This window comes from Petaurus breviceps, unplaced genomic scaffold, assembly GCF_028583685.1.
Source record: "Petaurus breviceps papuanus isolate PSGF00001 unplaced genomic scaffold, PetGlider_PUasm1.0 76, whole genome shotgun sequence".
In the NCBI taxonomy this organism is placed as follows: domain Eukaryota; kingdom Metazoa; phylum Chordata; class Mammalia; order Diprotodontia; family Petauridae; genus Petaurus; species Petaurus breviceps.
In genome coordinates, this window is record NW_027186473.1 from 5,398,080 (window position 1) to 5,415,288 (window position 17,209).

Genomic DNA, 17,209 nt, shown 5'->3' on the forward strand with positions numbered 1-17,209 from the left:
TGCTGGTGATCTGGAGTCTCTCCAAGCCAGCAGCTGGTCAGGCCTGCCCTGGGGCTAAAACCTCAGCATGGGGCTGGGCTCAGCAGGAGGTTAGCTTCTCTGTGTCATTTTGTGGGTTCTGTAGCTCCAAAGTTTGTTTAGAGTCCCCTTTTACATGTGTTGGAGATAGTGAGTGCCAGAGCCAAGCGGAGGTCCTGTTTCTACTGCAAAGAATCTTATATTTTAACAGGGGAAGACAATACATAAAGGCTTGATTGGAAGGGTCAAAGTATGCCCATTGCGGCATGATATGGATGTGCCAAATATAGTTACTCTTAACAAAAGTATTTTAGCATAATATTCATCAAATTTACAAATGGGAAATATCCACTAAAGGAATCACATAGTGTGATAGTAAAAATCAATGACTCAATCAATAGTCTAAGTTGAATTCAACTGATATATATATATATATATATATATATATATATATATATATATATATACACACACACACACATGTATAAGGCACTGTATGAGACACTGGCAATACAAAAAAATAAAGATTTCTTGAATTCTAGGAGCTTATATTCTATTGGCGGTGGGGTTGTTGGATTACCTGAAAGCCATGTTTGGGGAAGGAAACTAGAGATCATTCTCCAAGAAATTCTCAAGGAAAACGGGCCTGATGTTTTGGAACCAGAGGGGAAAATAGAGGTTGGGGGAATCCACCAATCACCTCCTGGGGAAGATCCCAAAGAGAAAACTCCTGGGAGTATTGTGGCCAGCTTCCAGTTCCCACATCAAGGAGAAGGTGTTGCAAGCAGCCAGGAAGAAACAATTTGAGTATTGTGGAGGTACAATCAGGATGGCCCAGGATCTGGCAGCTTCTGCACTAAGGGATCAAAGGGCTTCTAAGCCTTTTGTTGTTCCAGATGTGATGTTCCAGAAGGTGAAGGAGCTGGGATTGAGAACGGGAATCGCCTACCCTGCAGAACTGTGTATCATATTTTAGGGGAGGGTGTGGTCATTTGGTGGAGTGGAGGACTTTCAGGAGTTCTTGATGAGGGAACCAGAGTTGAGTGGAGAGTTTGACATTCAGATGCAGGAGGTAGGAGAGTCATGAGAGGGTAGGCAGGGAGAGGAAATCATAGGGAACATATCAGAGTTGAACTGTTAACATTCCTACATGGAAAAAATAATAATTGTAACTGATAAGACCTTTCTCAGTTAGAAAGTAGTTGAAAAGAATAGAAATATATATTCATCTATATTGGAGGGTGTATGGGTGTGTGAATGCATATGTGAATTTGTGTATATATTTTACAGGTATACATGAATAGAAGGCACAGGGCCAATTTAATGGGAAGGGATGATACTTAAAAGGTGAAATTAAGAGATGAGAGAGGAATATAATGAGAGGAGATGGGGAGAGACAGAATGGGGTGGACTGTCTCAAATATAGGAGGCAAGGGAAAAGAGTTACAATGGAGGGAAGGAATAGGAAGGCAAAAGGGAATGTGTCAGCCTTGTTCTCATTGAATTTGCCTTGGGGAGGGAATCACATACACACTAAATAGGGTATCTTACCCTACAGGAGAGTAGGGGGTAAGGGGATGAGAGGGGGAATGAGTGAGGGTAGGGCAGGCTGGGGGGGGAGGGAAGTTGGAAGCACTCACTTTTAAAAAGGGAAGGGATCAAAATAGAGAATAGAACAAGTGGGAGGTGGTATAGGAGGGAGGTAAATATAGTGAGTCTTTTGCAGTATATCTACTATGTTAATGTTTTGCATTAGCTACACATGTACAACCTATACTGAACTGCTTATCTTCCCAGTAAGGGTGGGTTACAAGGGAGGAAGGTAATGAATCTGGAATTCAAAGTTTTAAAATCAAATGTTTAAATGTATGTGTGTGTGTGCGTGCGCACGTGTGTGTGTATGTGTATATATATGTATATATACACATATATATATGCTATTATTAATACTATTTCATATGTAATTGGGAAATAACATATACAGGCACTGGGGCATAGAGATACACCATGCCCTACTGGAAAAGTCAAAGGGGGTATGGGAGAACATATGGGAGAGAGCAGATTGGAGGAGGGGATATCCTGTGGGGCTGCTATGTTGGGGCGCTGAGTAGGGGAAAAATGGGGAGAAAATTTGTAACTCAAAATCTGTCATAAATGAATGATATAAATCAGAAGTTAATAAAGCATTTGAAAAATGAAAAAAAAAGAGTAACCATATTTTCTAGTTTTCTTTTGTGGCTTTCTGGGTGTTGAGTTTGATGTTCATCAATTTACACAATAACTTTCATGTAAAGGGGACCTCCCTGTGTTTTTGGTCGTTACATCTATTTTACAAACCAGTAGCAAATAATATCGCAGGATAAATGAGGCTTGAAATTCTACATTGCTCAAAGGGCTGCAACTGGCTCAGTTTTGGTCCAGTGGATCTTCCAATGGAGCCCTTTTCTTGTTTATTTGATGAGTTCTGCCCCTTAACTGCAAGATTTTATTGCTCATAAACACAGGCAGTGGCGATTAAGAAAAGATAACCAAGTACATGTTTTTCTTTGTATCTAACTATAAAAGTTTTCATAGGGAGGAGCCAAGATGGTGGGGTAGAAGCAGGAAGACTGCCTGTGCTCCCCCCATAACTACCTCAAATACCTGTAAAAATGACTAAACGAACTTTAGAGCTACAGAATGCACACAGTGACACAGAGAAACAAAGCTCCCACTGAAGACAGCCCAGCAGTCCGGCAGGAAGTGTTTATCACAACTCACTGGGAACAGAGCCCAGCCCTGCATGAGTCCTTGGTTTTAGCCCCAGGGTAGCCCAAAAAGCCATGGCTAGAGGGAGAGTGGATCACAAGCAGCTGTGGTGGTTTCCAGAATTATCAACCCATTAATGGCAAAGAAAAAGTGAGAGGTCAGTAGACTTTGGGAATAAGGGGTCTGGGAGGGCGATGCAGCATCTGCCCCTGGGGAAAGAAATGGCTGAGGTTCAGCAGCCACCACCACATGGCTGCTTCAGAGCACCTGGCCTGAATATTGTAGGGGGACAAAGCAATCAGTCTGAGGAGGAATTGCTCTTGCTTTGACCTGCTTGGATCTGGAATGCTCTCTAGGGTAGAGGTCCTGCAGTACTTGACCAGTGTGCCAAAGCCAGTGGAGGCTTCTGAGAGGCACCCAATCAATAGCTCTGGCAGCTGAGAAAACTCCAGTCATTTGGGACAAAGCTCCCCTGTCTGGTAGCAGAGTTCTACTGTGGCAAAAAGCTCAAAAGTCAAGTAATTGAGTGGCAATATGAACAATCAAAGGAAGCAAAGCAAAACAATAATCTGACTTTGGACTTCTTTTTTGGGGACCAAAAGAATCAAACCATGGAACAGGAGGAAGACAAGAAAAGTAAGAATTCCTGCATCAAAAGCTTCCAAGAAAATACGATTTGGTTACAGGCCATAGTGGAGCTTAAGAAGGATTTTGAAAACCAAATAGGAGAAGTGGAGGAAAAATTGGGAAGAGAAATGAGAATGATGCAAAAAAAATCATGAAAAAGAGTCAGCAACCTGACTAAAGAAAATAACACCTTAAAACATTGATTAACTTGAATGGTAAAAGAGGCTCAAAAAGGAAATGAGGAGAAGAATACCTTAAAAAGCTGAATTTGCCAGATGGAAAAAGAATCTCAAAAGCTTACTGAAGAGAATCATTTCTTCAGAATTATATTGGAGCAAATGGCACCTAGTGATTTTATGAGAAATCGATACTACTAAACATATCGAAAAGAATGAAAAAAAATGGAATGAAATGTGAAATATCTCACTGGAAAATAGATCCAGGAGAGATAATTTTAAAATTGTTTGACCACCTGAAAACCATAATCAAAAAAAGAACTTAGAAATCATCCTTCAAGAAATTCTCAAAGAAAATTGCCCTGATATTTTAGAACAAGAGGGCAAAATAGAGATTGAAAGAATCCAATGATCACTTCCTGGAAAAGATCCCCAAAGGGAAACTCCAAGGAATATTATAGCCATGTTCCAGAGTTCCCAAATTAAGGAGAAAATATTACAAGAAGCCAAGAAGGAACAATTTGAAAATTGTAGAAACACAATCAGGATAACAAAGGTTTTGGCAGATTCTACACTGAGGGATCAAAGGGCTTGTAATATGATATTCTGGAGGGCAAAGGAGCTAGGTTTAAAACCAAGAATCACCTACCCAGCAAAACCGAGTATCATGTTTCAGGGGAAAATATGGTTATTCAATGAAATATAGGACTTTCAAGCATTCTTGATGAAGAAAACAGAGCTGAATAGAAAATTTCATATTCAAATACAAGAAACAAGAGAAGCATGAGAAGGTAAACAGGGAACAGAAATCATAAGGAACTGATGAAAGTTGAACTATTTACATTCCTACATGGAAAAATGATTATTGTAACTTATAAAACTTTTCTCAGTCTGAGAATAGTTGAAGGGAATATAAATGTGTATACACACATACATATATGTATACATATATACATATGTCTATATAGGAGTTTATATGGGCATATGAATACATATATGATTGTGTTTACAGATGTGTTCAGGTATACATAGAGGGCACAGGACCAATTGTATAGGAAGGGATGATACTTAAAAGTTGAAGTTTAGAGGTGAGAGAGGAATATAATGAGAGGTCATGGGGAGAGACAGGATGGGGTAAATTATCCCATATAGAAATGGCAAGGGAAAACTATTACAAGGGAGCGGAAGAACAGGAAGGCAAAAGGTAATGGGTCATCCTTACTCTCATTGAATTTGCCTTAGGAAGGGAATGGCATATACACAAAATAGGATATCTTGCCCAACAGGAGAGTAGGGGGGAAAGGAACGAGATGGGGGATGGTGAAGGGGAGGACAGGTTGGGGGGAGGGAAGTTGGAAGCATGCACATTTGAAAAGGGACAGGGTCAAAATAGGGAATAGAACAAGTGGGGGGGGGAAGTTTGAGAGGGAGGGAAATATAGTCAGTCTTTTACAATATATCCGCTATGAAATGTTTTGCATAGCTACACATGTACAACCTATATAGAATTGCTTATCTTCCCAGTAAGGGTGGGTGATGAGGGATATAGAGAAAGAATCTGGAATTCAACATTTTAAAATCAAATATTTGAATATATATATAAAATTATCTTTATTATTTACATGCTACTGGGAAATAAGATATACAGGCACTGGGGCATCGAGATCTACCTTGCCTTATTGGAAAGTTGAAGGGGGAATGGGGGAGGATGTAGGACAGAGTGAATTGGGGGAGGGAATATACAATGGGATTGCTGTTTTTGGGTGGTGGGTAGGGAAAAGATGGGGAGAAAATTTGTAACTCAAAATGTTGTGGAAATGAATGATGTAAATTAAACTGAAAGTAAACATAAAATTTAATTTAAAAATAGTTTTCATATATAGCCAGAGATTCATTCTTACATTTAGTTGATTTTATAAGAAAGATTAATTACTCCTAGTGTTTTGGCCTCTTCTGCACTTTTGTTCATGTTATTTTGTTACAGAGACAAGAAAGGGTAGGGGTACATCTGAAGCTCTTTACTTGCCATCTTATATTGATTTCAGTAAAACCCAGTTCTTTCTAGGAATGATACTCTCAGGCACTTCTAGGCAAATAGAGTGCCCTTCAGTATCTACTTCATAGTATATGGTAAATAAACGTTCAATTGATTAGGAGAGGTGAAACTCATAAAATAGCAATGCATGTAAGTATAGCAATGCTAAAGAAAGTAGGATAAATATATTTAATAGTCACTTTACATCAAATAAACCAATAATAAACATAAAACCCAATATAAGTTGGGGCCTTTCAAGCCCATTAATTATCATGAGAAATTCCAATCATCCCAAATGTTTCCAAGAAAAATGATATATAATGAAAATAAAATCCTTAAGAATGAGTTATCAATACAGATCACAAATTGTTTTAGAAATAATGGTAATACTCCCAGTTGTGACTAGTATGATACCATTTCAAAGTGGGCTTCTTAATTCCTACAAGAGAGAAGAGAAGGGGGAAAAAGCCTATTGGTAACTTTTTTTGCCAACCTAAAGAGTATATTTCTAACCCATGCTGCCTACAAATAATTTGAAGACCCATTAAGTTCCCTCCTGCTGTATCTTCCAGAAAATAAGTGACCCAGGACAGAAAGTACATAAAGAAGCAAAAATCTGTTTTCCATACCACTGAGAAGATAAGAGAGTAGGGAGAGTACTGAAAGACTTGCTTTTAATGACCAACTGGGAGGAGATAGAGAAAAATAAGAAGAAAGAGCTAAAAACTTATCTAGTAATTCCATTCAAGATAAGAGCAGTCAGCTTCTGATTCATGTTCCTTCTTCCTCATTTAAACTTGGTTCTCAGCTTCTTTCCCAATGATGAGAAAATGCCTTATCTTCAACATTCTGATCTTTGTCAAACAGTTAGTTCAATTGGTGACCCCAACCTTTTCCAAAAAAGAAAAAAAAATCCATCTTGAACCAAGATTATCCTACCATATTTATGAGTCTTCTCTTTGTCTCATTAGAGAAATTTTCTTTCATGAGAACTGATTTTAGTTAAGTCAGAGATGAAAGTTATTCAGTTCCCTTCTGTCATACAAACACATATTTCCTATACAATCACATTTATATAGTTAGATGTTAACTTAGCTGCTTGTTGTGATATTGCCAACAACAACCAGAACTCCATGCATCTTTAACCTTTGCCCATTTGTATCCATGATTCAAGACTCAACTTAAATCCATTCATTGTACCATTAACACATTTCTCTCAGCTGGTTGACTGTTGAGGAACAGAGGAAATGTTGCTAGGTTAAATCTTCAAATCATAAAATACATATTCTAAAAAAAATTAACTTTTTGTCCTCTCCTCTTTAGCCTACACTATAATGTGAAATGTAGTTCATCTATCAATATTAGAGAGAATCTGTAGAGCATTTTATATGGAAGGCTAGAAGAAAGCTGAGAAATCACTTCAATTTTACATCCTTATGTTGCACATGAGAAATGAGGATCCAATATTTTAAAAAATAACTGGCTTAATATTTCATAGCTGGCACACCTAGAACTTGAAACCATATCTACTGACAAAACTTCCAATGTTTATTTGTGGAAATAAAACCAGAGTCTGATACCTAGTAGGTTGACTGAGGACTATGTATTTCTATCTTCCAAACCAAAAATCTTTAAATATAGATATACATTCACACATATGCATATGTTTGTGTGTTGTGTAGTTAATAGCACATATTTTGAAGTAGAATGGAATGTGAATGAATTTTGAATTGTGTGACTTCAGGAGAGAATAGAAAAAGAGGCATTAAAGAAATTTGGAATTGTTGATGAAATGAACTGAAAGTAGATTTGGAGAGATATGGGCAGTGAAGTATTTATGAAGTGTGATTGGAGAAATATTTTAATTTCTCCCCACCATGCAGTTTAGAACACTTTTTTTTCCTTAAAAGACTGAGATTCAAGAGTTGGTTGTATAAGGGAACTACAGGGTGACATGGGTGATATCACTTTTTTTACTGGCTGAGTACAAAGTAGCCATGCAGATTTGGGGGTGGGGTTCTTGGAGGTTTGACAGTGAATCCTGATGGATCAATCAGGCAAAAGGAGATTTGTTCTGGTGTTTCAAGCTAAAAAGTCTTCATTGTCTATCCGTGTTTAATATCATTGTGCTTTGGCTAAGTAAATGACTTTTTAACAATCAGTTGTGACATGAATCACAAGAATTCATTCTAACCTAAACCCCAAGGGACTGGCCTGAGTCAAGCTCAAAACAGAATAGGAAGAAAGGAAATTAATATGGGGTGAGGAAATGTTAGGAGGATAACTGTGTCCAATTTTATTAACATTTGGCCAATGAATGAACTCACACTGTTTTGAATTCTAGCTTGAAATATGATTACATTTGCCTCCTCACCTCCTAGACTTGTCACCCTTATCCTGTAATAGAGCAGCAAGCAGAATTTTTCATTTGTGAACATATTGGGCAAGAATTACCTCTCAGGCACTCTAGTTTTGCTATTTTGGATCAGAACTACACATTGTGAAATCTTAGCATATAGAATCAAAGGCACACAACAGATCATCAATTTCTTTATAGTTGTATATAAGAAAGGCATAGTGGCTAAAACACTAGACCTGTCTTAAAGGAGACTTAGGGAGTGAATCCTATCTCATACCCTCTCTATTTTTGTATCACTGATCAAGTTATATAACCTCTTTGAGCTTGTTTTCCCTTCTCTGAGTGGAGGATAATAATAGCACCTACCTTGCAGGGATATTGTGAAGAACACATTTTAAGGCATTTTATAAAACTAAATTTGCTATATTAATGTGAGCAACTGTTATTATGTGTCTGGAGGTTTTACAAAGATGAGATAGAAAGAAATGCCCTAATAATAGAATGACAACGATCAAGAGTATACCTATCAAAAGTATGCTTATCACTTACTATCACATTAGTTAGACTTTGCTATTTCTCTACATGCTCTTATATAGACATAAAAATACATTTCATGTTTTTGGAATTCTGTAAGGAGAGCACTTAGCCAGTTTTCTATAGTTGAATTTATTACCTAAATTTTCCAAGTGTCTGGGTTTATCAAAACCTTCAATTTTAACAGTCTTCTATATATAAAAAATGTGATGTTTCCAAAGTACATTGGAATATTCTCAGTTGTAAAATTGTCACAGAACCTCAAAATAGACTTTGACATTCAAAAAGGACTTTGGTGGCTGTTTATTCCAACTCAAACCTGAAGAAGTATCCTTCTTGTAATACACCTGGTAAATGATGGCAAGACTTAAGGCAAGACCTCCAATGAGGGTGATCTTTTAGACAAATACTTCTTCTCTAATTCTCTAGCAATTTCCTACAAATCTGACCTCCTCAGTCTCTGAGCCCAATGTAGGTGAGAATCCCCAGTCCTCATGTCTTATATGTCTTCCTTATCCAAAGTTCAAGGAGATTTACCAAAAAAAATGTCATAAACCAAAACCAGTCTAAGTATAAATTACTCTGAAAAACAGCATGTCAAGTAAATCCTTGAAATAAAGCAAACTTTCATAGCATGTTGCAATTCAAACCAAACATTTTCCTGATATTGCAACATTCTCCAAGAATTAGTATTCCAGGAAGCCTCTCTGTGTCTATCTCCAATACTAAACTTTTATTTTATCTACAACATCTTTATTATTGATAGACAAATATACTCTATTTCTACTACCAAAATATTTTCTTAACTCTAAAAGGTTCAGACAAAAATAAATGAAAATAGAAAAAAACTTACAATTTTCCCAGAGTCTAGATCAGTTAAAACCAATTCTCCAAAATTGATACCATAGTTCTAATTAATAAACCAATAGGACTCAGATCCTCAGCTAGGGTGCCACCTCCAGCTTTCTGACAGAAAGCTGAACATGGAATCAGGAAGACTTTGGTCTTTATCTTCACCTCAGAAATTTATTAGCTATGTACAAGTCATTTAACCTCTTTGAGTCTCAATTTCTGTATCTGTAAGATGAAGGGATTGGACTTACTGACCTCTAAGGTGCCTTCTAGTGTAAAATTTGTTATCTATTTTGATTCTGAGATCAAATTCTAGGTATCACCAGTACTGTTAAAGCTACTTTTTTAGACTTAACTCCTCTAATGAATATAATGATACAAGAAAATTTCAGAGCTCATGATGAAAAAAAAGGTATCCACCTCAACATAGAGAATTGATGAACTAACTCAGTGCAAATTGCACTATAATTTCATGTTTATTTTTCTTGCTTTTTGTGACATAATATGGAAATGTGTTTTGAATGACTATACATATATAATTGATACCATATAGCTTGCCTTCTCAGTAAAAGGTGGAGGGTCTGCAGGGAAGGAGAAAATTTGGAATTCAAGTTTAACAAAAAAAAATGTTAAAAAATAAATTTATATACACACACATATTTAAATACTTCCTCTTCTAACCATGAGCAATATGACTTTATTACATTTTACAAAAAAAGCCACAAATAAACCAGGGATAGGAACTTAAGATTAAGCAGCATAAACTCAAAAACCTTACCTTTAAACACACACATATGTGTATATGTATATATACCTACATATGTACATATTTATACAACTACACGTACATATAGATATATCTCTAGCTATATACTTGTATGTGTGTATGGAATATGTATATATATTACATCTACAAACACACACACACACACATATATATACATATATATATATATATAATTTCTACTGATTCTATAACATAACCTAGTTGAATGCCTATCGATATAATTTACATAGAACAGATATACCATTAATACGCCTCTCAGCAGTGGCATTCTGTGATGACTACACTGAAAAATATACCATTGAGTATAATTAGTGATTTTAATATTGTAGCTGGAAATGTGTGGCACTATCCATTGTAAGTCTAGTACTATGCACTGCACATATAAATTTTTTCATATATAATATTGACAACAACCACTATTACTAAGACACTACAACAGCTGCTTTTAAAAATGGACACCTAAGGAATTTTAAAAAATAGTTAAGTATTTAGAAAAATGCAATTTGTTGTAGTGATCTTTTCTACATTAACATTCATAATCAAAAATACAATGATTTGATATGCATGTGAATGTTACATTTTCAAGTGTAATCAACTGGCATAATTTTTGGGAAAAGCTTTGATTTTGCTCATCTTTTTTTGGTAAGGATTGTACAATAACCTTGTGAAAGACTTTTGTAAGAAGATCAAACTTAAAAATACATTTTGTGCTATCCTTAGAATAGATTGTAGTTTTACTAAATAATAATATATAATTCTATAGCATTAAGGTAATAGCTAAAATGTTTAGGCAAAGGCAGAGGTTAAATTGTATCTTCAGATACCATAAGGAACTAATACCTACAGTTGTAAAACATTTATTATAGGACCTGTGAATTGTGAGGCCACCGATTGTGAGAGAGAGGGAATAAATGAGTGAATGAATGAATGAATGGAGAGAAGTTCTCTATACATATATCTGGCATAAACTGCCAACCTCAGTTTAATTGAAGGCAAAAATAAAAAGAAAAAATTAAAATTTTTAAATAAAACAATAACAGAGAGAAAAATAGCCTGCCTATAATAAAACATTTATAAGTGCTTTATAAAAGATGACAAAATAATTTAAGGTATTATTAATTATTATTATTATTTCTTCCAGCAAGCCCTTACAGCTATTATTGAAGGGAGAAATCATTATTTTTTTATTTTTGTTTTTATTTTTTGGAGGGCACTTGGAGTTAAGTGACTTGCCCAAGGTCACAGGGCTAGTTAAGTGTTAAGTGTCTGAGGTCATATTTGAACTCAGGTCCTCCTGACTCCATAGCTGGTTCCCTATTCACTGTGTCACTTAGCTGCCCCAGGGAGAGGTCATTAGGAAGATGGGGTTCACTTTCCTCTTCACCTCCAGAAACAATTGCTGAGCAACTGTCAAAAACAAAAAGTGATTCCTTATTTAGTTGGGAGTAGAGAGTGAGATCAAGGGAAAGACTAGACAAAAGATTATTAGAAACAATAGAACATAACTCAGTTTTTGATGAACTGGGAAAATTGAATTGCTTAGGAAAGACGTTTTATGAAATAAAAAAAAACTATAAGGGAAATTGAAAATCAGTATGGTAGAAAATAGGTTTAAACAAGACCTTCAACAATATTCCACAATACATTCTCAATGGATGTAACCTTAATTTTAAAATTCATAATACCAAAAATAAAAATAGAAGCAAACTATATAAATCTCACAGTCATATGTATTTTTAAACAAACAGGGGATGGAGACAATGACAAAGATATGATAGATAAATTTGATTACAAGAAACTAAAAAAACTTCTGCATAAAAAAGTTAATCCACCAAAGATAAGAAAAGGGCCAAATGGGGGAAAATATATCATTGTATTACATATCACTCATCATATGGAAAGGGTATCATCATTTATTAAGTACCTAATAAATCCTAGGCACTGTATAAGTTCTTTACATGTACCTCTTTTGATGGGAATTTGATATTCAAGTTATAATATATACATGTGTGTACATACACACGTGTGTAACATATACAAATAATTATATATACACATGTATATGTGCTTTAAGAAATAATGATTAGATTGATTTTAGGAAAAAAACATCGAAAGACTTGCATGAAATAATGAAAAGTGAAGTGAACAGAACCAAGAGTACTTTGTAGCAACAGCAATATTGTTGGAAAAGTAATTGTGAGTTCTGTGGTGATGACACACGTGTGAATTGCTACTATAGAAATCAAAAGTAAAAAAAAATTACAGGAAAGTGTGAAGAGACATCACAAAAAAAAGATTTAAAAAGGAAATGATTTTAAATTTTCAAAGAAGTTTCCAAGTAAAGGTGATGAAGGAGGAGGCCCTAAATCAAATTCCAAGAAGTTTGAGAAAAGCAGCACAAAGCCTATGGAAAAGTCAGTGAGGTGCTATGGCTGTGCAGCCAGCCAGTGCTACGTGGAAGCTTCAGCTCCTGGCCCACAGAGTGTAGGGGGACCAAGCATCAGTCTGAGGGGTAATCGCTCTTGCTTTAACCTGTTTGAATCTGGATTGCAGTCTAGGGTAGAGGTCCTGGGGTGTGTGTCCAGCTTTCCAGAGCGTGTGGAGGCCTCAGAGAGGGCACCTATCTAATACATCTGGCAGCTGAGAAAACCCCAGTTTTTGGGACAAAAGCTCCCCTGTCCAGTGGCAGAGTCCTACTGTGGCAAAAAAGCTCTAAAGTAAAGTAATTGAGTAGCAACATGACCAGGCAAAGGAAATAAACAGACAGAAGATTCCAACATTAGACTCCTATTTTGGGGACAAAAAAGCGCAAAGCATGGAACAGGAGGAAGACAGTGAAGTCAGAACTCCTGCACCAAAAGCTTCAAAGGAAAATGCGAGCTGGTTACAGGCCATAGAGGAACTTAGGAAGCAGATAAGAGAAGTAGAGGAAAAATTGTGAAGAGAAATGAGAACAATGCAAGAACAATATGAAATGAGAGTCAACAGCCTGACTGAGGAAAATAACACCTTAAAAAATAGACTAACTCAAATTGCAAAAGAGGCTCAAAAAGTCAATGAGGAGAAAAATGCCTTAAAAAGCAGAATTTGCCTGATGGAAAAAGAATGTCAAAAGCTCAATGAGGAGATTCATGGCTTCAGAATTAGATTGGAGCAAATGGAAGCTAATGACTATGAGAAATCTAGATGCTATTAAACAGATCCAAACAAATGAAAGAATAGAAGGCAATGTGAAATATCTCATAGGAAAAATTATTGACCTGAAAAATAGATCCAGGAGAGATGATTTAAAAATTATTGGACTACCTGAAAGCCATGATCAAAATAAGAACCTAGAAATTATCCTCCAGGAAGTTCTCAAAGAAAATTGTCCTGATGTTTTAGAAACAGAAGGCAAAATAGAGGTTGAAAGAATCCACCGATCACCTCCTGAAAAAGATCGCAAAAAGAAAACTCTTAGGAATATTATAGCCAGGTTCTGGATTTCCCAAATTAAGGAGAGAATATTATAAGCAGCAAGGAAGAAACAATTTGAATATTGTGGAAACACAATCAGGATAACCCAGGATCTGGCAGCTTCTACACTGAGGGATCGAAGGGCCTGGAATATGATATTTGGGAGGTCAAAGGAGCTGGGATTAAAACCAAGAATCACCTACCCAGCAAAACTGAGTATCATGTTCCAGAGGAAAATATGGTCATTCAGTGGAATAGAGGACTTTCAAGCATTCTTGATGAAAAAAACCAGTGTTGAATAGAAAATTTGACTTTCAGATACAAGAAGCAAGAGAAGCATGAGAAGGTAAACAGGGAAAAGAAATCATAAGGAACTTATCAAAGTTGAAATATTAACATTCTTACATGTAAAAACAGTAATTGTAACTGATGAAACTTTTCTCAGTGTGAAAATAGTTGGAGGGAAGAGAAATATATATATATATATATATACATATATATATACACATACATACATATGTCTATATACAAGGGTATATGGGCATATGAATACATATTTGAATGTGTATATACAGGTATACATAGACAGAGGGCACAGGACCAATTAAACAGGAAGGGATGATACTTAAAAGGTGAAATTAAGGCGTAGAGAGGAATATAATGAGAGGAGATTGGGAGATACAGAATGGGGTAAACTGTCTCATATAGAAGAAGCAAGTAAAAATGGTTACAATGGAGGGGAAGAATAAGAAGGCAAAAGGGAATGGCTAAACCTTATTCCCATTGAATTTGGCTTGGAGAGGGAATGAAATACACACTAAGTAGGGTATCTGACCCTACAGGAGTGTAGTAGCAAAGGGGATGAAAGGGAAGGCAGACTGGGGGGCGGGGAATTTGAGAGCATTCACTTTTGAAAAGCAATGGGATCACAGTAGAGAATAGAACAAGTGGGAGGTGGGATAGGATGGAGGGAAATATAGTCAGTCTTTTACAATATATCTACAATGTTATTGTTTTGCATTAGCCACACATGTACAACCTATACTGAACTGCTTATCCTCCCAGTAAGGGTGGGTTTCAAGGGAGGAAGGGAATGAATGTGGAATTCAGTTATAAAATCAAATGTTTAAATATATATATATGTACATATATATGTATATATATATATATATATATATATATATATATACTATCATTAATACTATTTTACATGTAATTGGGAAATAAGTTATACAGGCACTGGGTCATAGAGATCCACCATGCTCTACTGGAAAAGTCCAAAGGGGTATGGGAGAAAATATGGGAGAGAGCCGATTAGAGGAGGGGATATCCCGTGGGACTGCTTTTTTGGGGCAGTGGGTAGGGGAAAAATGTGGAGAAATCTGTAACTCAAAATCTGGTGGAAATGAATGATGTAAATCAGAAGTTAATAAAGCATTTGAAAAATGAAAAACAAAACCAAAAACAAATAAGAACAAACAAAAGGAAAACATGTTGCCCAATAAAAATGGTGCAAAGCCATTCAAGAATAAATAGGAGGGGGGATTTGTTATGCAAGAAAATTAACCTAAAACAAAGAATAACCAAGAAAGAAATATATTGCAGACAAAATTAAAGTTACAACCTAAGTGCAGAGGTGAAGAGACAGCTGCTAAGAAGCCCAATTGAGATGACTTATAAAATTATAAGAAAGAAATAAGGCAGAGTAGACAGTTGAATGCTAAAAACAACTATGACACAGTTTTCAAGGCAAAGCGAATTAGACAATACCTAAGAAGGAAAAATTGTGACAAAGGAAAAAGAACAAGGTTGATGAGTGAATTACAGAAGTTGATTCAGGGCAAGATTAAAAGTATTGCATTTGCCCATGAATCAACCCCTATTATCCAGTGTTACATTCAATATGGTAATGAGGAACAAAGGAAAGAAGCATTTGAAGAATTAAAAGAGAATTGAGTTGAATTGAGTAAGGCGAAATATTCTTAGAAATGTTGTTAAGAAATTTGTCACGTATGGAAATAAATCACCAATTACAGAAATAATAAAAAGTTTTAAAGGCCAAGTGTAGGAACTGATGTGCCATGCAGAAGTATCAGCAGTAGTGGAGTATGCTCACAATGACAGAGATTTTGGAACAGAGGAATATGGTGATAGGACTCTATGGGAATACATTCCATCTTTACAAATCTGCAATTAATCCAACTCTGGAAAAAGTATTAGAGGTACAGTCTGATAAACAAGAGGGCTATTATGGATGAAATGAAACAGATTCTTAAACCAATGACTCACAAAAGAAGCCATAATTAAACATTCACTGGAACATAAAGTATTCTTGGCCTTTTTCACCTATGCACTCCCAAAACTCAGATTAGACATGATTGAATTAATTAGAGAAGCTACAATATGCCTTCCATAGACACATGACAGAACTAGAATAATCACATACTGTCTATGGCATGGAACACCAAAAGACAGAAGAGTTATTATTAAAACAGTGAAGACCTATGCTGAAAAAGTAGCCAACACAGAATATTCTCATTTAGTTTTGCTGGCAGCATTGGATTGTGTTGATTATCCTAAGCTTATGAAGCAAATAGTTATGTTGGAAATCATCAATTCCCTGCCAAGTATAGTGAACACTAAATATGGAAGGAAAGTTCTGTTGTATTTACTAAGCCCTAAAGATCCTGAACACATTGTACTTGAAATCACTGAAGTTCTACAGAAGGGTGATGGAAATGCACATAGTAAGAAAAATAGATAATCCACCCTAAGGAGCTCTTGGAGTTTATTTCCCTAACCCTGTTAAGCTATATGCAGGAAAATGTCCAGAAATTGATGACAGACTAATCAACATATATATTTGTTGTTAATGTCCTAGGATCTGCTTTTGTAGATATTCAGCTTGCTATGAATATCATTACCAAATTAGGTATTCCTGAAATATTTCCTGGTGGCAAAGATGGAGAGCTCTACATGGCAGAACATCCAACTGGACATCAAGTTCTGAAATGACTAGTAGGACAAGATGAAAAAAATGAAAGAAAATGAAGAGAAGATTATTTTGCAAAAGCATTGGTAGAGCATGTTGGTGTCAATAAATTGAAGACCTGGGCAGGAGTTAATTGAAGTGTTATTATTCTTTCATGTCTCCTCCAAAGCCCTGATTCAGAGGTAGTAAATAAAGATGAATCTGGACTGAAAGTCTCATCCCCACATTGGAAAAAGAAAAAAAAAACAGGAAAGGCATGACTACTTGAGAAATGAAAGCTTAAGTGTAAAATAGTAATTAAGAATGAGAATGAATCACTTTTTCTGGTGATTCCGGTGAAGGATACCATCTAGTTTTGTCTTTGGGGTATATATATGTATATATAATATACATACATACATACACATATATGTATATATACATATATTTATAAAATAAAGTTTCTAAAATAAAAAAGGATTATGAAATACTAAGCTATTCTGAGTAACATAAATATTCAAATTTAATATAAAGGACCTATGAAGGATAGTGTTATATCCACCTTCAAAGACATAACTGATAAATAGAAGTATTAATATGGTGGTTTTATATACACACACACACACACACACAAACACCCGTGTGT

General features: G+C 35.7%; 1 pseudogene; it reads left to right on the forward strand.

The window, feature by feature from the left end:
• The first annotated feature begins 847 nt into the window (after nucleotides 1-847).
• LOC138174893 (pumilio homolog 3 pseudogene) lies at nucleotides 848-16,844 on the forward strand (annotated as a pseudogene).
• The last annotated feature ends 365 nt before the right edge of the window (nucleotides 16,845-17,209 follow it).